We start from the raw sequence: 26,597 nt of genomic DNA on the forward strand, positions 1-26,597 counted from the left end.
TATCCGTGAGACGGGTCGGGTCGGGTCAAAGCATCATGCAAATGTCATACTTATATGTGCAAATATCATACTTATATGCTCAAATATAACACTAATCAAGAATAGAATTTTTGCTACTTATAAGAGAAAAAAAGTAATACATTTTTCATAATAAGTAATGTTGACAAGTGTCCCTAACTTATAAGGGCAAATATAATACTTTTAAGGAAAAATGTAATACTTTTAAATTGAAATATAAAAGTATTGTATTTTCCCTTAAAAGTATTACATTTACCCTTATAAGTAACAAAAATTTTATTTCTGATTAGTATTACATTTGAGCATATAAGAATGTCATTTGTGCATATAAGTGTTATATTTGCATCTTGACCCGACCCGTCTCATGGTGAGACGGTCTCACACAAGTTTTTGCCTAATTATTTTGGTAACACTTGTGTGAGACCGTCTCACGGGTCTCCATCTATGAGACGGGTCGGATCTTTAATTAATGGGTTAGATCTTTGACCTCATTAATAAAAAAATCCGATCCGTCTCACGAATTGAGACCGATGAGACGGTCTCACACAAGTTTTTGCCTAGTTATTTGGGTAACACTTGTGTGAGACCGTCTCACGGGTCTCCATCCGTGAGACGGGTTGGATCTTTAATTAATGAGTTGGATCGTTGACCTCATTAATCAAAAATCCGACTTGTCTCACGGATTGAGACCGGTGAGACGGTCTCACACAAGTTTTTGCCTAGTTATTTGGGTAAAACTTGTGTGAGACCGTCTCACGGGTCTCCATCCGTGAGACGGGTCGGATCTTTAATTAATAGGTTAGATCTTTGACCTCATTAATAAAAAATCCGACCCATCTCACGGATTGATACTGGTGAGACGGTCTCACACAAGTTTTTGTCTAGTTCTTAACTTTTACCATTGCAATATATTAATCTAACTCTTCAAAAAAGTTACGATTTTAACTACTAAAGGAATAAAATTATTGAACTCTATTTAAATTTTACTTAGTACATGGATATTTTATAATTTTATTATCTTTATTGTTTATGACTTTTTAATTTTAGTATTTCATCAGCAAAATAGATAATTGATACCTTCTTCTTTAAATATATATATATGCCATCTTCAATTGTGGTGCATTATCCATATTTTTCCTACACAAACATGTTAAAATTAATTTTTTTTTTATTTTACAATAAATGAAATATCAATACTAAAGAATATTATAATTTAAAAAGAAATATTTAAAAGTACTAAAATACTATGTAATAAATAATATTTTAATAAAGTTCAGTAGTTTTTATTGCTTTAAGGATTAAAACTACAATTTTTTTGAATAGTTGGTGAAATATATGCTGAAAATTGAAAAGAATGTTATGTTCTTTATCGAGAAAAAAAAATTGAATACCAGAACATCGACCTCTACTAAAATTCTACTCGGGTGAATTTCAATAAGTTTTTTTTTTTTTCACTGTGTTTGGGTAGGTTTGCAGAATGATTTTATAACTTTTTTGGAAGCTGTTCGATCTTCTAAAGACAATATTAGTCAAATTGAGCAATTAACCTGAATGAGCTTCATTTCATAATTGGAATCATGGGAAAACAATATATGTTTCCGGCTTCTGTAAGTCTTATGAATGTGTTCTTGTCTTGATTAGGAGCTAATGTAGGTTAATTGAATTTTCACTATTGTTGTGTAGTTTAAGTTAAAATAATTAAGAAATTATGTGAAGTGATTATGCATTTTAATCTCTTTCTTCTTCTGCTATTCTAGGGGATGCAATATCTGATTTTCCTATGATATTGTTATGAACCCCGGATCAAGTAGCCTTAATAAAATACAATAAGCTTTAGAGTAATTAATAGGTGAAAATCGTAATATAATTCCATCATACTATACACAGGTTCTCCAAAATAGAAACTTTAGCTTTAGCTACATGGGCATCAACATTATTTCATAACACAATACTTTCAAGATGTCAAATCATTCTTTAACCCATGACTCATTGGCAACCTACCACCACCGTTATACCTTGTGGCACAGGCCATTATTGGTATAATGGCCTATAAAGACTCGACGATTCGGAATGAGCCGGATGGAAGGTTCCAACAAATAATTCAAAAGTAAAGACTCGACGATTCAGAATGAGTCAAGCTCGACGATTCGGAATGAGCATTTAGGAACGTTCCAAGCCGAACAAAACAAACAACAAATTGTAGGTTGCCTCATGAGTTTGATGAAACATTCAAAATAATTCTTATAATCAAATAGCCCATTGTAGCAAAAAATCATTCCTATGATATTGACATATTGTTATGAACATGTTTGTAGGTTGCCTCATGAGTCTGATTTTATTAAGGAAAACCACTACAAAGGGTCAAGGAGATGACCAAAGCATGAATAAACCAAAAACACCCCTGTTTTGGACGGCCATTTGACGAAAATTTTAATGGTGGACTAAAAGTGACAATGACTAAATAAGATTGGCCGCAATGTGGCAAAAATTAATGAAGTGGACTAAAATTGGCAATGCCCCAATAACAATAGAACCAAAAATGGAAATGACTCTCCTAAATACTATCTCGATCCTCCAAAAGCTTTGAAGCAGCTTCTTTGTCATCCTCTGAGGCTAACTATAACATAACAAGAAATGAAAGACAAGCACAACTGTGAGGACATTTGAAAAAGCAAAGCAAGAAGAATCACACGACACATGATAGATTGCCAAATATATACTCAACTTCCTCCGCCAAAATACGCAGTTCTCATAGGTTAGGACATTTTTTAAGCAATTGGATAGCAAGGACAAGCTGCTTCTGACGACCAAAATTTAATTCATATAGCTTCATCACTTGCAGATTTATTGTAGTTGAAAACATAGATGGATCCATACGCTTGAAAAAATAGCAATCAAGAAACAAAATTACTTTAACAAGCCAAAAGGTAAAGAATTATATCTATCCATCAATTAAAATGAGTTAGGTTCTCACCATCAACGAATAGCTACACAAACAAAGGGTCTTAATGACTTTCAAATGCGATGCCAACCATCTCGACTCAACCAGATCTTTAATAGAACAAATAACAGACAAGATTTCAAGCTTTGGAAATTGGAAGGCTGATCTCAAACTTATAGATTCCTTCACAATACTTGAAAGACAGCTTCTCAAGCTTAGGAATACTAATAATAGGGGCAATTCCATTAACACTGTGCTTAAATTTAACATGCAAGAACGCTAATGAAGTGACATTGAAAAATATATCACAAGCATTTACAGCAAATCAATAAAGAGAGCTTGGACTATCAGTTGCTTAATTGTCCTGCAAGAGAGTAAACAAAATGGCAGCTGATAATTATATAAAGATATGTTCAGTTGCTCCACACCATTCCTTGACAGAAAACGACACCATCTATCAAAATCAGACTGTTGCGGCATAGGATCAGAGTTGTTCCACACCATTCCTTGACAGAAAACAACACCATCTATCAAAATCAGACTGCTGCGGCATAGGATCAGCAAATGAAATATGTAGAGTAAATTTCTTAACCGTCCCAGCACGGACAAAGAGGATATTATTGATCATGTTCACGCAGGTTCTTTCTTCATTATCTTGGCGCTTTTGGACACTTTCCCAGAATTTCTGATCAAACGCAAGCCGCCCATGCTGCAACCAAACAGGATGCATCCGTCACCGATGTCGAGCATAAAGTAAGGAAGCGACCAAACAAGATGCATCCGTCACCGATGTCGAGCATAAAGTAAGGAAGCGACCAAACAGGATGCATCCGTCACCGATGTCGAGCATAAAGTAAGGAAGCGACCAAACAGGATGCATCCGTCACCGATGTCGAGGGGCACGGGTGGCCCAGGGGGAATCGTCACTTGTGGGAATCGAACCCGGGTTCTCTCAAAATTCTTTCTCACAAAGAGAGCTCACTTGCCACTTGAGCTACCCAGTGATAATTTCAAATTTAATCCTAAATTATTTTTTGTGTCATTTAACACTTCTGATAACTTTTTTGATAATGTATTTTTCATTCCTCAATTCTTCATTGTTAGTTATTTTAGTTCTTAACTTTTTACTGTTGCAACTTGCAATATACTAATCTATCTCTTCAAAAAGTTACAATTTTAACTCCTAGAAAAAATTTTTATTAAACTCTATTCAAATTTTACTTAGTACATGGGTATTTTATAATTTTACTATCTTTATTGTTTATGATTTTTCAATTTTAGTATTTCATCTGCAAAATAGGTAATTGATACCTTCTTCCTTAAATATGACATCTGATCTTCAATTGTGATACATTGTCCATATTTTTCCAACACAAATATGTTAAAATCAAATTTTTTATTTTACAAATGAAATATCAACACTAAAGAATATTATAATTTAAAAAGAAATTTTCAAAAGTACTAAAATACCCTGTAATAAATAAAATTTTAATAAAGTGTAATAGCTTTCATTGATTTATGGGTTAGAAGTAGAAGTAGAACTACAATCTTTTTGAAGAATTAGGGAAATATATGGTGAAAACTGAAAAGAATGGCACGTTCTTTATCGAAATATATGCTCTTTCCTGACTCTTTCTTTTTTGAAGTAGCATATATGGTGTGGATTTGTAGGTGGAGAATAATGAGAAGAGGGATGATATGGAGTTCCTCCTTCCTTATTATTGTTGCATACTTGTATGACAAAAATGGAGAGTGAAAAAATACGGTGCCCAATGATTGTGTTCCGATTAGTACTGCCCTATTTTTTTTTTTTTTTTAATTTTACAAATATATATATACACACACACATTCTTTATCAGGGAGTAGAAAGAAATAATTTTCATTGTAAAGAAAATGGGAAATCTTCAGCATGATACAGTCACATTGAATGAACTACAATGTTGCGCTATATTTTTCATATAACACATACTTTTTAGTTATAAATGAAATTTAATTAATATGTATTGCTTAATATTGTTAAATATTATTATTTGACAAATATTAGTTACAATTGATTTTCTTTTAATATGTAGAATTGATTTTTTTTAATATGTAAAATTCCTTGAATATTGTTAAATATAATTAGTATTTAGCAATATAAGTTACATTTGATTTTCTTTTAAATTAAAGGTGTATTTATTTTTGTTTGCAAGATTTACGACAAAAAGTAATTTAATGGCAATTACAAAAATATATAACAAAAAATACTATACAAATTTTAGTAGCAATTATGGACAACAATTCTTAGGTAAGAAAATAGTAAGAAAAAATGAAAATATATTTTAGCAACAATTATCAAACGGCTACTAATAACACTAAAATCTGAAAGTATTTTTTTTACTAGCAAGACTTACTATAAATATTTAAGTAAATATTAGTGGTGGTTCACGAACCATGGCTAAATACAGTCAAAGCTGCTGCGAAATAAGTTTCCTCTTAAATTTTGCGGTCTTTAAAAACAGTCGCTAAATCCTTTGTGACACACTATTAAGTCACAATTGAATAACTGCTGAGGGAAACATAAGCGTAGCGGTTTATAACCGCCGCTAAATGCCATATTTGGTGTAGTGTATGGAGTTTCACCATAGTAAATTCCTTAAAGGCTAAAGTCATGGTTAAACCAACCCGTCCTTAAGCATAGTCTTTGCCTATGCAAACAATTTGTGTTTTCGAAGATGCACGAGAAAAGCACAACAACTCCTTAGGATTTTGATCATCTTAGAAGCACCTTCTACATAATAAGATTTTGAAATAACAATATTGCATACCTATCATTTTCTAACAGATAATTAAAATTTATATATCTTTAAAAGAAGTTTACCAATTTGCTATCATTTCATTAGCTTACTACTAAGATTTAGATTTTTGTACAGTGATTCTTTTTATTTATTTATTTATTTTAGTTTTCTAATGTACTAAAATAACATAAATATTGTCACCTTGTGACTCTCTTTGAGAAAATGTCATAGGATCGAATCTCGATAATAGGGTAATGACTCTTTAACCTGCAATAGATAAACAAAGTATAGAACATATATTACCTTGTAATAGAGTCAATAGTATTTTAAAAAATGTACTAAAATAACATAAATATTGTCATTTTATAGTGCAAAATGTTTAGAGTTTTGCATATTTGGATTGAACGAAAGGGTTTTTTACAATATGAATGCTAACTTGCTACTCATTTATTCATTTTGAATTCATATTTCAGAAATTTAGTGTTTAAGCAATATAATTTGAATCTGGATTTTGAATTATATATTGTTCTTATTTCTACTTTACTTTCAATTTCCATGTCCACCCGTTTAAGGAATATGTTTGTTTGTTTGTTTTTTTTTTTTGCTTTTTAATTCACATATGTTAAAGTTATCTTGATTATGATAGAGAGAGATAGAATCAGTGAACTTCGGGTAGAGACTCTTGACAATATTTCTTCTTTGATTACACTTACGATTATGACTATGATGGTTATGTGTAGCCATTTTCTAGGATTTATGTAATCAACAAAATTGTCATGTAGCACAATGGACCTATGGACCTATTTGACTTTCTTGATGATGATGAGGTATGCTCGGTTATGGAGGATAGTAGTCCATTGTATGACACTGATAACTTGTAACGTTTAGTCATGCAAAAAGAAGCTACTGAAATGCGCCTTTATTTTTATTACATGCTTCCGCCTTACATTAAAGAGGCTTCATCTTTATTGACTATGTGTTGATCTATTAATCATTGCATATTGTCAAATGTCATTTCATTTTGTTTTGAATATGTTGATTTTGATTCTACTAAGTGTAGTGGAATTTTATGTTGATGATCTTATGCTGGAGGGCCTCTTTCATATGAAAATGATTTAGTGACTAGTAATTGGACTATCTAAGGCATGAACTTTTTTTACTATCAAACGCCTTAACATTGTTAGATGATCTAATTTAGACAAAAAAAAAAACAGCATAATTGAAGTAAGTTATTAACAAAAGCAAATAGAGGAACATTATATTCTTGGAGTTCATGCTTGCTGATTACAAATACCTTAGGCTGAACAACTTAGAAAACATTTCAACTTCCAACACAACCATTGCTTACATTTCAGAGTTGCACCCAAATTGAACCCGTGAAGATTCACCAAGTTCGTATAAGGCTAAAACCATGGGTATCCAACCAGTCCTTACACATAGACGCATCATAATTGCCCGTGCAGACAATTTGTGCATTTGGAGATGCACAAGGGAAGCATTTCAACTTCCTTTGGATTTTTCTCACATCAGATGAACTTGTATCCCAGTTCTTCACAACAACAACTCCTCTCTCTAGCGCAGGGGATTTTGAGAGCAACATTCTTATAAAAATTAAAGCATTTCGAGTGCAGAGACATTAAATGATTCAATCTTGATTGTGTTAAGCATCTTCATCTCCTGAATAACAAAGCAATCGTCTGGATCCTCCAAAAGCCTTAAAGTACTTCTTCGTCGTCCTTCCGACCTCACTATAACTCAATAAGAAATGAAACACAAGCACAACTATGAGAACATTTGAAAACACTAAACAAGACAAATCAAGCATGACTACTGCCAAATATATAGTCTACCTCATCCGCCATAATTTTCAATTCACATAGGTTGGGGCATGTTTTAAGCAATTGCATACCAACGGTGAGCTGCTTACCACAACTGACACATAAATTATACAGCTTCATCACTTGAAGATTCATTGCAGTTGGAAACATAGAAACATCCATACACTTGAAAAATAGCAATATAAAGAAACAAAATTAGTCATCACAAGAACTTTAACAAGCAAGGTAAAGAATTGTATCTATTCATCCATTTGCATAAAGTAAAACGAGGCAGATCCATCTCGACTCAACCACATCATCCATAGAATCAATAACTGTTATAATAATATTATTATTATAATAGTTAAACCAATTAGATGATATGTTATGCATGATGTAATTAGTTTGTTAGAAAATAATTACTACGTGGATGGTGGCACAGCAATTCGTGGAGCGTGAAGCGTGGAGAGTTAATACATGTTGCTCTACAGCCTAAAGTTTAGCATTTGGTTGTTGTTTCTTTACACTATAAATAGCTGTACTACATTTCATAATGTGTGATTTTTGTTTTTCAAAAAAAAAAAAAAACATCAGGTTACTCATAAATCAAAGTAGTGAAAGACTTGCACATAGGAAAAGCAACCTCATAATAGTAATGTTGACATACTTTATATACCCTAATAGTTTGGGTATCACACCACTCTACACCTAGAGTTCTAGTCCACAAAGAGAATATGAGGTTTCGGAGATGCATAAGGGAAGCACAACAATTGTCAATGAATTTTACCCGCCGTGTTAGCTTTCATGTTCTAATTAAAATTATATTTTTGAATAACAAGTCTCTATCTCTAGTGTAGGGGATTTCAAGAACAACATTTTCATACAAAATATTTCGCGTGTAGATCCACTAAATGAATCAATCTATTGCTTTAAGTATTTTTAGATCTTGATTAATGATGTAACCATATGGATTTCACATAATTCGTCTTTCGGTAGCTTCAATGTCATGACAAGGACATATTAATGATGTTTTGGAGCTTTGAGTCCCTTCACAATCATCCAAAACCATCTTCTAAACAATTTGTATAGCAAATTTCTTTCTCAACTGCTATAACACGGTTCAAGAGAATATTATTTATTAACGGCTGCATCTGATCTTTATCACTATTGCACTTTGAGAGGCATTGGTAGAAGTTGTTGTCAAACGCAAGCCAGCCGCTCATGCTTTAAACACAAATCATATCATCATCCCAAAAATTATCGATATGACTTGGTGAGCCTCATACAAAATTCAATACATTTGAACTAAATATTCATCCCAAAAATTATCGATATGATTAGCTCGTTGATAGATGCATGTCCATAAGGAAAAATTGAATTGTAAAGTACTAATCCTAACATAATTAAATTGTAAAGGGAGAAGGCTCAAATACATCCCTAAATTTTATACAAGAAGTTAATTTGACCCTTCAACTTTTAAAAGTTGTAATATGAATTTATAAGATCCAATAAATTAATGAGTAATTTTAGATACACTTCCCATTTTTTCAACCAATCTATCCCTCATGATGTGTCATTAGTTAATTGATTACTATTTTTTTCTTTTAAAAAAATTAGTGGTGAGTTAGACTATTCATGATACCCAATGAGTGAAAGCTACATAAGGAGGAAAATTTATAATGGAAAATTCAGGAGAGGTAAAAACTAAGAAGCATTTTCCTGATTAATTACAAGTAATTGCTGGTAACATCCTATGTAGCAGATGACGTGACATTTTAAAAGTAAAATAATAATATTAAATTAAAAAGAAAAAACAATCATATATTGATGACAACCATCTTCTTTTTTCCTCCCCCTTCAACCTCCTCTTTTTTTTTTAACCAAAAAAATTACTAAAATTGTTTTTAAAAAAATTAATAAAATTGTTTTAAAAAAATTTAATAAAATTGTTTCCTTTTGTCTTTCCTCCTTTGATTTGGAGACGAAGGAGGGGAGAAGAAGATGGTAGCGGCCACGACTGCCATTTTTTTTTTTTTTTTTATAAATTTAAATTTAATATTAATATTTTTATTATTTTATTTTTAAAATTCCACGTCAGCTACTACGTATTTTTGTTACCGACGATTACCTAGAATTAACTGGTTCTTGGTCGGAATGCACAAAAATCGCAAGTTGATAAGTTTAATTGCAACTTTTAAAAGTTCATAGGCCTAATTGACTTCTCCTATTGTGTATTTGATAATTTTTCCAATTGTAAATAATGAGTTAAGTCTGCCAAGCACCTTGTGTTCAGATGGCATGCAGTGATCATGAGATCGAGCGTCACACCTTATAACCCGGTGTGGCCGAGGACTTATTAAAATCCAAATTATTATTTTTTAATTAGAATGTGAAGAGAAGATCGGGCCAACCAGATTCCCATAACTAGACTTGCACTCCGTTAAGACAAGTTGTGCTTTTGGAGATAACTTGGCATTTGATTGTCTTAAGAATCTTCAAATCTTGATTGACAAAGCAAGAATCCTTCAAGTCTTGAAGTAACATCTTTGCCAATCCACCAGTTCGACTATAACTCAACAAGATTGAAAAACATGTTAGGGAAAACAAAGAAACAATAATGGTGAGTAAATGGAGATCAAGGGTGTTACCACTACTACAAAAAAACACCTTTAACGTTAGTTATTTTTGACATATAATATCCGTTATTTTGTGACGTTGTTCTCTCTGACATTATAAATAAATGATACGACGTCGGTTGTCAAAAACGACATATGTCATTCTAAAAATAAAATTACAATACGAAGTCAATTCTTTAAAAAAATTATTTAAACTATAAGTCATTGTCAAGTTGGCTCCTCCTCAAATTAAATAAAAGGTATTTATACTAATAATGTTACCACGTGTTATAAGTAATTCATTTTTTGGACATGATCGTAATCTAGGATTAGATCTCTCTTTCACCTTAACAAGTGCATTGTTCTAAGCCCAAATGAATACAACCACTAGTCTTTTTCCATTAACTTTTGTTCTGGTTTTGAACCTCTATGAGGATTTCTTGCTCATTTGTGTTGTTGCGTTGGCTTGTGTTAGGTCAACCCATTGGAATATTTTTCATCAATAAGAATACATAAATGCTAAAATAAAAAAAAAAATGTCAAAACTCATAGTGTAAAAATTAAAGTTGAAACACACAGATAACATTGACATGCTTGTGAGCTGTAATGATAATATTAAGATATGTTAGAGACAAGATTTTGAAAAGAATACTATTTTCAAAGTTTTTTTTTAATTTTTATAAAATGAAGTGTAAATAACTCAATTGCTTTTCAATAAGTGTTGTAGGTTAGTTACTTCCTTAATGAAGTTAGTAGCGATACTATAAAACATTATAATACTTCCTCTATTATCATTTTGTATAATCGGAGTTAATTTAATTTCTATAAATAAAATTTGTAAAAAATTCAGCGAGAGTTATATTAAAAGGGAAAATTAAATTTAAGGAATATAGGAAACAATTGTAATTTCTAAAAAAAAAAATAAATTTATTATTAAGTTTTATGTAGGGGTCCATAGCTCAGTGGTAGAGTATTTGATTGCAGATCAAGATGTCACAGGTTCGAATCCGATTGGGCCCTTTTTAAAAAATAAATGTTAATGTTACACTTCGTTAAAGAGTTTTGGCGTCGCCCGGACTCGAACCGGAGACCTTCAGTGTGTTAGACTGACGTGATAACCAACTACACCACGACACCTTCATTTACAGGTTTATGATTTTTTAATGATAGTAAGAACGCATTTCTGTGCTTCAAAACGTTAAAGTCGAAGTCTAATATGACTTCCAAGATATTTTGATACACAATTCCTAAGACCTTATGGGAAGATTTTGATGCCCCATTGCAAGATCTTTCCCGGAGAATTTGAGGGAAAAAACATGATTTTAGTACTCATCATTATATAAACCTTTCAGAAAATATCGTGAGAGAATTTGAGGGGAAAAAAAAATATTATTACTTAATTTATGAAGATAAGGTCATGTGACATTTGAAAATACACAATAAGTATTCACTAGTTCACTAGGAATTTGAGGGGGGGAAAATATTATTTCTAAATATGAAGATAAGGTCATGTGAAATTTGAAAATACACAATAAGTATTCACTAGTTTACTAGGAATTTGAGGGGGGAAAATATTATTTTTTAAATTATGAAGATAAAGTCATGTGACATTTGAAAATACACAATAGGTATTCACTAGTTCACCAAAAACATAAGAAAGCTTCAATCTCCTTGATGTGCTTGACACGTGTTTACCCTCATTTATCTCCAATGTAATTCGGAATTCCAATTGGGAGCCAAAATGCATTGCACGATAAAATTGATTTGCATGTCATTAAACATCGTGGGCCTAATTAAGGGTAAAGACTTCACCAAATATAATATCAACAAATGCAGAAAACGTGCAAATTATGATGAAATGTTCAAAGAATTGGAGTGGAGTGACCTTTGTGTTCTCAACGGTGGCTTGTGTTGAATATTTTGCATTTTTTTAATCTATTTATTATTGGTTGATTTTCATTTTATATGTCTAGCAATGGAGAGTGGTGGAGGGGCGCCATCCAAAGAAGGAATGAAGCAAAATGATGAGTCTGAAAAAAGAGAACAATTTGTTCTTAGTAACTTAGGTATTAGTTATGTTTGAAAATTTTTCAATTTTATTTTTGCATTTGCTTTGATTTTTGTATTAATTTTAATTTCAATAGAAAATCAAGAGACTATTCCTTCCCAAGGAGAAAGGGAGAATAATATCTCATCCTATACCATCCGGAATACACAATCTTTTGCAGATGTAATGGATAAGTTTGTTCAATTTGTTCCCACTAATTCAGGTATTGTTATTATTCTTTTTCACTTTTTTTCATTGATTTTATGATGAGTCTAAAAGAAGAGAACAATTTGTTCTTAGTTGATGGAGTAGTCTTTTGGGTGAGTGGATGTATAAGAGGGTATCCTTACACCGGATATCGTTCTCACAAGGATTGGCGATAGGAGTAGAGCTTTAGTGTTCCAAGCATAAGATACTAATGTTACTCATGGAAATCTAGCCAAACCGAAGGGTTGATTTGGATACAAACACAATATCAAACAACACACTATAATGAAAACAAATAATAAGAAAGGTGAGGTAAATAGGAACTAAAGGTAGGTCAAGATAGTGAAACCAAATTGGGGACCAAAAGATGATAGATGCCATATAACAATAGGGAAGCCTTTCCCAAGGTCATCCCACACTCCTAGAACATTCAAGGACATTTCCATGACTCAAGAATGTCTAAGAGGCATTTCATCAAACACTTGGTGTTCTTAACATCACACACTCCCATTTTCCCAAAGGTGAAGCATGGTTGATCAACTCCTTGAACTTAAGCTAGGTTGTCATTCCCTAATCGGGACTCAAATAATCATGTCAATCAACAACATCAAAGTCATGTCCCAACTTTCCTTAACCAATATAAAATCATCCATCAAATATGATGCAAACCAGATCACATATGATCCATTAAGAGTCCCTATTGGTCCCATTATTACAAGGTCCAAGACTAAACTCTTAAGACAATTTTACATTGGGTTTGTGCAACATTGGTGGAAAAGTCATGAAAATTCAATAAGGAGTCCAAGTGATGATGGTGGATACTTAGACTACTTTACTTGCATTAAAGCTGCTTTGGAATAGCCCAAAAATACCATCTAAGATGTCCAAATTCGTGGCTTTGCTTGGGAGGGTACAAAAGAGGTTAAAATAATTCACCAAAATCAGATTTTGAGGCACATGGACAAGCTTTGGCATATTAGGAAGACTATTGGTCTTTCCTAGACAAGTTATGACATTTAATCTCCTTGATAGTGATGTATTTTTACTATTGATGTCTTTTGATATCCTTGATGTACTTTTACTATTTATGACATTTGGAGTCCCCTAGCATGTGTATAAATAGGGTGTGTATTTCCTTTGCTGAATCAAGTAATTTCATAATCAATAAAAATTTCCTAAGTTTTCTTTACACTTGTGTAAGAATTCTTTCTTTTATTCGTGGTCCTATCGAATAGTGTTCTTGATTCGTGGCCGTATCGAATCAAACCCGCATTCTACCAACCTTAGATTTTAGGAATTGTGGTCCTATCGATCCATAGAATCAAGGGAACTACTAGAGAACCCACTCTAGTTGTTTGAAGATTGCGTTCTTGAGGAACTTGAGGCGTGCTAAGGGTTGTTTCTTGGTCCTTCGTGGAATCGGGGCTCAAGGGTGATCTTGTGTGCACCAAAGGTAACTCTTTATCCATTGAATTTGAGAACATTTTGGGCAATAACTCCTTGTTACGAATCATCCCTACAAAGATTAGTATCAATTTGGTATCAGAGCTTAGGTTTCGTTCTCATTTCTTTGCTATCTTATTTCTTGCATATTCATAACAAAAAAGCTCAAAAAAATATCTATTGTGTCTTTGATTGTTTCCTTGTATTCCTTGTTTATTTGTACTTGTTATTCAAAAAAAAAATTCGAGAACTTGGCAGTGGCTGTCCAGAAAGTTTCTGCCTGGCACAGTCAAAAACAAAAATCCACAAAACATACTTCTAAGCGTTGTTTTTATCTGAATTTTTTTCTGTAATCCCTACTCTTGTTGAACTTGATATCTGGAAAATTTGGTCCAAAAATACCTTACCAATTGTTCCCAGAAAATTCATAAAGTGCAGACAATTTTCTGGTTAATACTGCCCAGAAATTCTGTCTGGCGCAGTCGGGAAAGAAATTCGAAAAACAATACTTCCAATACTCTTTTTCACTTGAAATTTTTTGTGGAGGTCCTCAACTTATAATACTTGAAATCCATAAAAATTTTGGGTAGAAAAGTTGCTCCAATAAACACAGAAAATTCCGTGAACTTCTTGGCAGAATCTGGTAGTTTTTGTTCCTGACTAAAGCAGTGTTCTTGAATTGAAATTCCTTGTTCCTTTATTCTTCTTTGTTGTTATTGCTCTATTTCTTGTTGTTGTTCTCAAACATTACCTTATTATTTGGATTACCCTTGTTCTTCAATTCCCGAAGACTACGAGGCTCCGGAGGTAAGTCTTTTGTACTTTGAGGGCGAATCCACAACAACCTGAGCAACGACTCTACATTCCTTTTCAAAAGACTGGTGAGACTATTTTCCATCAAGAGGGATACACGAGAGGAGTGGTGAGTTGTGAGCTGTGTGTAGTGAACTTCACAACCTAAAACAACCCCAAACCCGTGAGTAGAGTGAAACAAGGGAGAGATCTTTGTTTATACTAACTTGATTTCCTAATTGCTTGTTTCTTGTTTTTGTGTTTTCTGTTTTATTTTGTGTCAATTTCTAACAATGGCTGAAGAGAGTGAACCACCAAATTTAGAACAACAAATGACCACCATGATGAGGATGTTGGAACAAATGCGTCAAGATGTGAACAATCTAATGGCACGTCCACAGAATCAACCTATTGAGGTGAATAATGCACCAAGAAATACAGAAGCTACAAGTTGGGTGAACCAAGTCCGTCAAGGGCGATTACCTAGAGTTAATATTAGACCAAGGAGACTAAATGAAGTTGTTGAACATGATGAGCTAGACTTGCCACAAGAGGAGGAACTACAAGAGGATTTGGGCAATTTCAAGCTTGAATTACCTAAATTCAATGGTGAAGGTGATCCCGAAGATTATATAGAATGGGAAGATGTTGTACAAAGTGTGTTTGATTGTAAAAGATATAGTGAACTAACAAAAGTTAGACTAGCTATCTCATCTTTTAAGGGTTTTGCAGTTACTTGGTGGAAACAACAGGAGCAAGAAAGGGAGTTTACTCATGATGCACCAGTTGCTACGTGGGATAGGCTAAGAACAATGCTTAGGCATACGTTCCGACCTGCTACATACTACTTTGAGCTTGAGAAGCAACTACATGGGATCCATCAAGGTAATAAGACTATTGATGAATATTACAGGGAGATCCAGACTTTGAAGACTCGGGCTATGGTGCGTGAGAGTGAAGATAGAGCAATTGCTAGATTTTTGCAAGGGCTCAATCGTGACATCTATTGTGTAGTAAACATGCATCGTTACTACACCATGGATGATGCCTTGTATGCTGCTCGGCAAGTTGAGAAGACAAATAAGGAGATAAAGGCTTATAGATCTCAAGCTAGCAGTTCAAGGTGGACAACACAAAGATCAAATGCACCACCGAGGCGTGAGGATGTTCGACCAACCCGTGAACAGCCTAAGGAGGACAATAGGGATAGCGGAAAGGCAAAGGTGATTGAGGCTCCAAGACCCGCTCGGGATCGTGATCTTGTTTGTTGGAAATGTCAAGGTCGTGGTCATATGGCTAGAGATTGTCCTAATAAGATGAATATGAAAGTTTCCAAGCAAATGGAGGTTGTGGCAGCAACAATCCAGTATGAGTCTGAGGAGGAGGGTGATGAACAAATTGAGCTGTTTGAGCAAGATGATGAGGATGTGCTATTGCCCCTTGATCCGACACGTGCTGCTGATGATGAACCTGGTTCCAATAAGCATGCCTTTGTTGTCAAAAAGATTTTGAGCACTAAATCCATTCCTGAGCAAGAAGAGAGCCAAAGAGAAAACATATTCTATGCAAAAGGAAGGATTCATGGGATGCGTTGCAGTGTCATTATTGATTCGGGGAGTTGCACGAATGTGGCTAGTGCCGCCATGGTGAGTCATCTTAAATTACCTCTTATTGATCACCCCCATCCATATAGATTGCAATGGCTTACTGATGCAGGGGAGATAAAGGTGACTAAACAAGCACTGGTGCCTTTTTCTATTGGTAAATACAATGATGAGATTATATGTGATGTTGTACCAATGCAAGCAACACATGTGTTGCTTGGACGACCATGGCAATATGATAGGCAAATTTACTTTGATGGAATTACCAATACCTACACTGTTACATGTGATGGTGCTAAGCATGTGCTTAGACCTCTTATCCCAAGGGAAGTAGAGGAAGAACAATTGAGATTGAATAAAGCTCGCCAACCAGTCTTGAAGAAAGATGAAACTAAGGGAAACAAAATTGATTCTTTCGCTTTGGAGATAAAAACACCATTCAAATCCAAGAATGTAACAAGTGGTGTGACGAAGCAATCTCTTCTTGCAATCAAAAAGGATATTAAGCAAGCAATAAGAAGGGGAGATACTTTCTACTTACTTTTTTTTCAAAAGCATGTTTTTGATTGTGTTGAAATTGATACCTCCATTAATGACTTGCTTGCTGATTTTGTAGATGTTTTTCCCAAGGAGATGCCTAAAGGATTACCACCTATTCGGGGAATAGAACATCAAATCGATTTGGTTCCAGGTGCTACACTTCCAAATCGTCCAGCTTATAGGACCAATCCAGATGAGTCCAAAGAGATTCAACGACAAGTGGAAGAGCTTTTGAAGATGAGACACATTCGAGAAAGTTTGAGTCCATGCGCTATTCCAGTTCTCATTGTTCCAAAGAAAGATGGTACTTGGAGAATGTGTGTTGATTTTCGTGCAATCAACAACAGTACGCTAAAGTATAGATTTCCTATCCCGAGACTTGATGATATGCTTGATGAACTCCATGGAGCTAAACTCTTTAGCAAAGTGGACTTGAGGAGAGGATACCATCAAATTCGAATGAAGGAAGGAGATGAATGGAAAATTGCCTTCAAAACAAAATATGGTTTATACGAGTGGTTGGTTATGCCTTTTGGCCTCACCAATGCCCCTAGCGCGTTCATGAGACTAATGAACCATATTTTGAGGAAGTTTATTGGTATTTTTGTGGTGGTCTATTTTGATGACATTTTGATTTATAGTAAGTCTAAAGATGAGCATATGGTACATCTTTGACTACTTTTTGAAGAACTACGAAAAGAGAAGTTATATGCTAAACTTGAAAAGTGTTGTTTTTGTGCTGAAAGTGTTGAATTTCTTGGTTTTGTTGTAAGTTCTCAAGGCGTGCAAGTTGACACTCGAAAGGTGCAAGCCATTCTTGAATGGCCAAATCCAACTAGTGTTAGTGAGCTAAGAAGTTTCCTTGGTTTGGCGGGTTTCTACCACAAGTTTGTATGTGACTTTAGCTCCATTGCAGCACCACTCCATGAGCTCGTGAAGAAGGATGTCAAGTTTACTTGGGGTCCAAAACAGGGACACGCTTTCCAAACCTTGAAGGAGAAACTCACTACTGCCCCGGTTTTAGCACTTCCTTGTTTTGATAAGACTTTTGAGTTAGAATGTGATGCCTCAGGTATAGGTATAGGTGTTGTTCTCATGCAAGAAGGACGCCCCTTAACTTATTTCAGTGAGAAATTGAGTGGCCCTAGCCTCAATTATCCCACATATGATAAGGAACTTTATGCCATAATTCGTGCTATGGAGACTTAGCAACATTATTTGTGGTTTATACCTATCGATTGTAGGGAGAGTTTGGATGGAGCAGCTCGTGCCAAAAGAATCAAGGAGATGCATGAACGAGTTAAGGTACAAATTGAGCAAAGAAATATAAAGGTGGCTGAACGTGTTAACAAGACAAGGAAGAAGATCACGTTCCAACATGGAGATTGGGTTTGGATCCACCTAAGGAATGAGCGTTTCCCTCAGCAAAGGAAGTCCAAGTTGCAACCAAGAGGAGATGGTCCCTTTGAAATACTAGAGAAGATTGGAGACAATGCTTACAAAGTTGTTGAAATACTAGAGAAGATTGGAGACAATGCTTACAAAGTTGATCTTCGTGGAAAGTACAATGTTTCCTCTACATTCAATGTTGCTGATTTGTCTTTGTTTGAAGATGCTGATTCATTCAATGTTGCTGATTTGTCTTTGTTTGAAGATGCTGATTCGAGGTCGAATCTCTTTCAAGAAGGGGATGATGATGCAAACCAGACCACATATGATCCATTAAGAGTCCCTATTGGTCCCATTACAAGGTCCAAGACTAAACTCTTAAGACAATTTTACATTGGGTTTGTGCAACATTGGTGGAAAAGTCATGAAAATTCAATAAGGAGTCCAAGTGATGATGGTGGATACTTAAACTACTTTACTTGCATTAAAGCTGATTTGGAAGAGCCCAAAAATACCATCTAAGATGTCCAAATTCGTGGCTTTGCTTGGGAGGGTACAAAAGAGGTTGAAATAATTCACCAAAATCAGATTTTGAGGCACATGGACAAGCTTTGGCATATTAGGAAGACTATTGGTCTTTCCTAGACAAGTTATGACATTTAATCTCCTTGATAGTGATGTATTTTTACTATTGATGTCTTTTGATATCCTTGATGTACTTTTACTATTTATGACATTTGGAGTCCCCTAGCATGTGTATAAATAGGGTGTGTATTTCCTTTGATGAATCAAGTAATTTCAGAATCAATAAAAATTTCCCAAGTTTTCTTTACACTTGTGTAAGAATTCTTTCTTCTATTCGTGGTCCTATCGAATAGTGTTCTTGATTCGTGGCCCTATCGAATCAAACCCGCATTCTACCAACCTTAGATTTTAGGAATTGTGGTCCTATCAATCCATAGAATCAAGGGAACTACTAGAGAACCCACTCTAGTTGTTTGAAGATTGCGTTCTTGAGGAACTTGAGGCGTGCTAAGGGTTGTTTCTTGGTCCTTCGTGGAATCGGGGCTCAAGGGTGATCTTGTGTGCACCAAAGGTAACTCTTTATCCATTGAATTTGAGAACATCTTGGGCAATAACTCCTTGTTACGAATCATCCCTACGAAGATTCGTATCAAAATACCTAGTCTACATCCCTACCTACCTCCAAGGAGAACTAATCACACATAATCATAATAAAAACATCAAAAGATTCATAATCAACAATGAATTTCATAACAAACACGAGATAAAAGATCAAGGCAATAAAACAAGAAAGTAAATTGCAAGAAATGAAATAAAGAGTAGAAGAACTTATCTAGTGAAAATGGATATGAAACCTTGAAGCCCAAGTTTAAATGCTACAATCCAAGCTTCCAAAATGTTTAATAACCTAAATATAAGTCTAATCTAACTCTAAAATATGAATAGAAAGAGTAGAAAATAGCTAGGGTTCTAAGATGGGTCGGAACCATGGAGAAATGAGTGAAAACCACTTAAATAGGAGCAGGGACGTGCTGAAAATTTGCATATCTGGGGTCCTCGACGCGTCGAGGCCTTGGCTCGATGCGTCAAGCTAATTTGGACCGAAAAAGGAGGCATTCTGCCTATTCTCGATGCGTCTAGGATAATTCCCGACACGTCGAGAATTACCCTGCGACGAAGATCCGACTTGCAGGCTGATTTTGACTCTTTTCCCTTTCTGATTTAGACTTTGTTATCTTCATGAAAATTATAGCCCATCGAGTCTTCTTTCCAATGGTTCAAGAATCACTTCATTTGGTCTTTTCTAGGTCGAGATATGGTCAAAATATTAAGACGTCGACCTGCAATGCGAGAATTGCAACACTTTGATCTTTTGCTTCTCTTTTGTTTTGGTTTGCCCAAATAACCAACACCATTGAAAATACCACTCTTAGGCTTCCTTGGGAGTGTTACATTCATCTCCATATCTTCATATTTGGTCTCCATTTGACTCCAATGCCCACCAAAATATGCATGAAAATGATCATCTTTGCTTCAATGCTTTCCAACTCATACTCCTTGCAAAATAAGACAAATAAACACTAATTCTCATGAAACTTGGAATGATCTATAAACAAAATGACTTAGTGAAAGTGGAAAAATATAGACAAATCAGCACTTATGATTAGTATTTTAGGTATTAGTTATGTTTGAAAATTTTTCAATTTTATTCTCTATTTATGCATTTGCTTTGATTTCTGTATTAACTTTAATTTTGATACAACTTGTTCCCATGGAGAAAGGGGGAAAAATTTCTCATCCTCTATCAAAGGTCAACCCTTTGCCAATGAATTTTTCTCTAATGTGTTAGTGAAGCAAAATTCTCAATAAACGTATCATTAGGCGCACTTATGATAAGAAGTCTAAATACCTAGATATTCTGGGTAGATTGATAGTAGATGACGTAAGTTTCTTTTTATTGATAAAATGTGTTATGTTTGATAGTAAATATGTTACTGGGGTATATTAGGAAAGTGAATCGATTATATTGCTATAGTTTCAGTATAGAATGTTCAGCGTATACTCCTTCTACTACAAGGTTTACTATTTATACTATGAGCGTAACGGCTCTTCTTGTGAGTGTAAAGGACTCCTCATAATGGCGAACCTACATTTATTGCTGGGTAATAATAATGGGGAGCTGTTGGAGTAATTATCTTCTCTCTTCAATGTGTTAGTGTAACTGCTATGTGACTGCTTGACTTCCATGTGTCCGCCTACTTACCTGTGGTTTCGGGTCGAGTACTTACCCAATTAACCTGTCAATGATGTTATATTTTGTTTCTTTGTTCATGAATTTATTAAAGAGTAGGTATGACTTTGTAGTTGTTGGCTTTATTGTAGGTTCACTGGCAGCCTTATGGGCGCCTAGATGCTGGTTTTATACCACAAGCCTATGGAAGGCAAATGAAATATGTATTGTCAAGGACCATATATGTTGATGTGCAATCTTTTAATACTAAATATGCAAAATATTAATACTAAATGTGCAAGCTTTGAAAAGTTTAAAAATGACATATTTTAGTATTCAAGTTTACATAGTAAAGTCGATGATAATTACGAAAATATCACCGCATTTTTTTAATTTGATCTAGTGTGTTCAATTTTCCAGATATAAAGTTAAGATTGATTCTTATTTCTTCGGACTTGTTCTCATATGATCCAATACTTAGCTTATATATATTTCATGTATGCACGAGTACGATATTAATATTTAGAGATTATGTTTGATATAGTAGTATACTTCTAATTTTTCCATTTCCATTTTATCATCTAGAGTTTATCATCTGATCGATTGGCCACTGCATTCATCATACCAGTAAGGTTACAAATTATAAAATCAAATCAAAGCAAGTTTGTTCTGTAAATGTTGAATTGATCAAGTTTGGCCACTGCATTCATCATACCTGTAAGGTTACAAATTATAAAATCAAATCAAAGCAAGTTTGTTGTGTAAATGTTGAATTGATCAAGTTTTACATTTTCTATGCTTTCTTAAATTCGATGTAACCTACTTGTTAATTAAAGATGCTATTTTGAAACTTTTGGAGGTATCATCACCGAGACGTAAAGTGTCATTATCCGTGTACTTTTTCGAGGTAGAAATAGCAGCTATATCCGGAGTTGCATGCATGATTTGTGGCTCCGATGCCCAGAAATCAAGTATGAGAATTTGACGAAGCGTCAGCATCCAAACCATCCTGAAACACCAAATTAGCTTGAGGACCCGAAGGAATAACGCTGAAAACAATTGGCTCCCGAGTAATCGAAACTATTACAAATTTGACATTGATCATCAAAGCATCGAGAACAATTGGCTCTTGTGTGACCGGAACCATTATAAATTTGACATTGATAATCAAAGAGTCGAAAACAATTGGCTCCCGTGTGACCGAAACCATCACAAATGTGACATTGACATTAAAGTCATGTTTGTCACGCTGCTAACCTCGATACTGACTACCACGACTCTAACTGTCGCTGCCTAGATTCTGCCCTGAAGCATGCTGCAGCGTGACGCTGGTGGTGGTGCTGCACCTCTCTCCGCACGTTACCGGAATGCAGTTGCTCCGATCTCATATTCCGGCCTCCTCAACTAATTAATCGGTCATTTAATGCAATATGCGGGCTGTGTCCTAGAAGCCGATAGCCAGCATACGCAGCATTGAATTAAAAAAGGCGATGATCAACATATGTAGTCCCAGGCATGCACCTTAATGACGATGATAAACTGTTTGTCTATTTTGGAAAATTAAAAAATAAATAAAGGGGTGGAGAATGATAACTAAAAGATGGGTAATTAGTGATGGCGGTGGAATATTTGGACATCATGCTTTGAATTTGATAATTAGAAAAGTAGTTTCCGGAGAGAATCAATTAAAATGAGAACAGTATGAATTGTACGTATTGAATGAGATGATCTCAAAGATACAAATTACAAGGATCTCAAAAATACAGATTATAAGGATATATGTAATGAAAAAATCATATGAAAACTAGATTAATGAGTCATAATCTGACTTAAATACATAAAACCTTAATAGTGCTTTAAGAAAAGTAAACATTATTTATATCTAATGGTTATCCTTTAAAATTGAATATAGTGGTGCACAAAAGTTCTTTTTGGTTTGAGTAAATCTGGTATGCTTCAGAATACTATCTATGGGTTGCTCAATAATCTGAACTACTACACATAGCACACATATACGCTGCAATTATAAAAACAATTTCTTTTATACCATATTCAAAAAAAAAAAATATTCATATATAATATATAAAATATATACTTTTTATATTATATACACATACTGCAAACAGAATAATATGCGCGCACATATATACTAACACAATGAACCGCTCAATAATGTTAGAGCAAGAAAAGGTAGCACAGTTTGTCAGCTCAATTGATCACAAGAGGTAAATTTGTCATAAGAAAAACAATATAATTGAATTACTTTATAGAATCTTAGAATAAGGATCAAATAGGTCATTCAATTACACAACAAACTGCAATCAAATCATCGAACTCAAAAAAATTACAATTAGTAATGCAATTCAATCTATGACTTGTTACCATGGGCTCACCGCCTTCTCACTGGAGAAGGCGACTCACTGGGTTGCCTTCATGGAGAAGGCGTTGCTTTCTTTTTTTAATAACTATTTAATTTAGATTTATTAAAATAAAATTAAAAATTATTTTTTAATTCAATAACTGCCACATCAACATGTTACCAAGTCAACCGGTCATTTTTAGGTTAAATTGCATTATTTTGTATTGTTCAGGGACCTAATTGTAATTTTATTGAGTTTGATGGCCTAGTTGCAATTTATTGTGTAATTGATTCAATGGCCTATTTGACCTTGAGAGAAAATATCATTTTTAGTCCCTAGACTACAATACATGTATCAATTTTGGTCTTTGACTATTAAAAATTTCAAATTAGGTGCATGACTATTCAATTTGTATCACATTTTGTCCTTGACTATTAACATTTTCAAATTATGCACATGACTATGCAATTTGTATCACATTTGACCCTGCCGTTAAATTTTCGACAAAGTCACTGGTGACCGACTAGTTTATTTAATTTTTATTTTAAAAATTACTTTAATAATTTTTAAATTAAAAGAAAAAGTTACCGGCCACCCCATTCCTCCTTCCTGGAGACGAAGGGGGGGGGGGGGNGACGAAGGGGGGGGGGGGGTGGTGGGAAGAGAACCCTAACCAACCCCCTCTTCATTTGTCTCCACTAGGGACGAAGGAGGAGGGTTGGGGGTGACTGTCATTTTTTTTTAAGTTTTTTTTTTTAATTTGAAAAATTAGTAAAATGATTTTTAAAATAAAAATTAAGTAAATTAGTCGATAACCAGTGACTTTGTCGAATATTTGGCCAGAAAATTTAACGGCATGATAAAATGTGATACAAATTGAATAGTAGTGCACCTAATTTGAAAATGTTAATAGTCAAAGAGCAAATGTGATATATATTGAATCATGTACTTAATTTTGAAAATTTTAATAGTTATGAACCAAAATTAATACATGTATTATAATCGAGGGATTAAAAATGATATTTTCTCTTCACTTTTATCCCTTAAACCTTCAAGAAAGTAAAAATTTCATGGAAATGCCATTGTGATGTAGTCACAAGAAACAACTGATTTGAGCAGTGAGAACCCACATCATCTAAAGTAGTAATAACAAGTACAATTAAGAAAAGCAAATAGAGGAGCATTCTTGGAGTCTATGCTTGCTGATTACAAATACAACAAGGAAACATTTCAACTTCCAACACAACCATGGGGGAAAATATACAAATAGGCCACTGAACTGAGATAGTAATTAAGTTACCGAACTCGAATAACTTCCAAATTCATCCCTGAATCTTAAAATAAGAGTAATTAGCATTTTTAATAGGTTAACAACAACTTTGTGCTGATTAGGATGCCATGTGTATTTTTTTAACCTGCTAAAAATGCTAATTGCTCTTTTTTTTTTTTCTAGGTTCAGGGATGAATATTGGAGCTTATTCGAGTTTGGTGGCTTAATTGCTATCCCCCAAATAGTTCAGTGGCATATTTGTACATTTTCCCTATACATAATATACTACATACTCGCTATTAATTAGTAATTTGCCAAAGTCAATATCACAAACTTACCATTTTGACTTATCGTAAAAATTATTTATTGTGATTCTTAATTTGAAGTTATAAGCAAACTAAGATGATTTAGCTTCGTATAATCTTTTGATGACTAGGATCACAAGGCAGACTTCACCAATCACCATTAAATGAAAATCAAAGTAAAGCTCGTTTGGAGGACAAATCTTAAAATTATTGATCCCAACACAAAATGGAAAGCAAGCTTCTCAAGATTAGACACAACGTAACTCATCCGTTAATATAATTCTTCTCTTAAAATTAACCTAATAGAAAACTAATGAAGTGTCGCTAGTAGCATTTACAGGGCAGTTAAAATCAAAATTGAAAGGCATAAAGTACAAATAAGCAACTGAATTATTTGAGAAACAACAATTAAGCCAAATAAGCTATTGAACCCAGAAAAAAAAAAAGAGCAAATAAGACATTGAACTCAGAAAAAAAAAAAAAAGAGCAGTTAACATTTTAACAGGTTAACTCTAGGTTGTTGCTGAATGGATTTCCAAATGTTTATTTTATTTACGTTTATTATTATTAGGACTCTACATATTCGAGTTAGATTACAATTCTCTTTTCTAGTCTGATTATGACTCTCTTGTATATATACCTGATCTCTTGTATATTTGTTGGTTAAGTTCAGAATTAATACAAACACAGTTCTCATCTGGTATTAGTTAGCTAGGGTTTTTCCTACCATGGCCGACGGATCTGTTAATTCTTCGGAACGGACCGTCTCTGACATTGCCATTTCTTCGGCTCCTTCGATGCTCAGTTCTTTATCTGCTGCTCACCATTTTATCAGCATTAAACTGACTCATAAGAACTATTTATTTTGGCGTGCTCAAGTTGTTCCTTTTCTTCGGGGGCATGAGTTAATCGGTTTTGTCGACGGCACGTATCCATGTCCTGCTGCATTCCTTACTACCGCCACCAAAGACACTCCGGCCACTCCAAATCCGGCATATGCTTCTTGGGTTCGGCAAGATCAGGCCCTACTGTCCATGCTTGTGTCATCCTTGTCTGATGAAACTATGACTCTTGCTCTCGGTCGTGACACCAGCAAAGCTGTTTGGGATGCTATTGAGACTTCTTTGGCTTCATCTTCTCACGCACGCACCCTGAATATTCTTGGACAGCTGCACAGCTTGAGGCAAGGTGACTCCTCCGTCGCTGATTACATCAGTCGTGCCAATGTTATTGCTGAAGATTTGGCCCTTGCCAGACGACCGATCAGCCTCGTCGATCAGAATCTCTATGTATTTAGAGGGTTACGTCCGGAGTTCAAAGCTCTAACTGCGTCGCTTAATGTTCGTGGGCAGCCGGTTACGTTGCAAGAATTAGCTGATCACCTTGGAGCCCAAGAATTCATCGCCGGCGACGATTTTGGAGGTTCCCCGCTGGCTACCTTCGCTGCACAAAGAGGTCGACATCAGCCTCGTGGAACGCAGCAGTTTGGAGCCGGCGGTCAGTCGAGAGGCTGTGGCGGTTCTTTTGGACAGCAGTACACCGGCGCAGGTTCTAGACAGCAGTTCGACTCCACCGGCTTCTCGCATGGCGGCGGCGGTCGGTCCTCACGTAGCAGGGGGCGTGGCAGAGGCAACAACTGGAGACCTAAATGTCTACTTTGTCCTTTTCGTTGATGACTATTCTCGTTATGCCTGGCTTTTCCCTATGAAACTGAAAT

At 34.6% G+C, this 26,597-nt stretch overlaps 2 non-coding genes across 2 annotated transcripts; one reads left to right on the top strand and one right to left on the bottom strand.

Moving 5' to 3' along the window:
* Window positions 1-11,116: 11,116 nt before the first annotated feature.
* On the top strand, window positions 11,117-11,188 carry TRNAC-GCA. The gene has a single exon. It is a non-coding gene; the product is annotated as a tRNA-Cys (tRNA).
* A 43-nt stretch (window positions 11,189-11,231) lies between these two features.
* TRNAV-AAC lies at window positions 11,232-11,305 on the bottom strand. The gene has a single exon. It is a non-coding gene; the product is annotated as a tRNA-Val (tRNA).
* Window positions 11,306-26,597: the final 15,292 nt, after the last annotated feature.

The sequence above is a fragment of the Ipomoea triloba genome, chromosome 7, assembly GCF_003576645.1.
Source record: "Ipomoea triloba cultivar NCNSP0323 chromosome 7, ASM357664v1".
Classification (NCBI taxonomy): domain Eukaryota; kingdom Viridiplantae; phylum Streptophyta; class Magnoliopsida; order Solanales; family Convolvulaceae; genus Ipomoea; species Ipomoea triloba.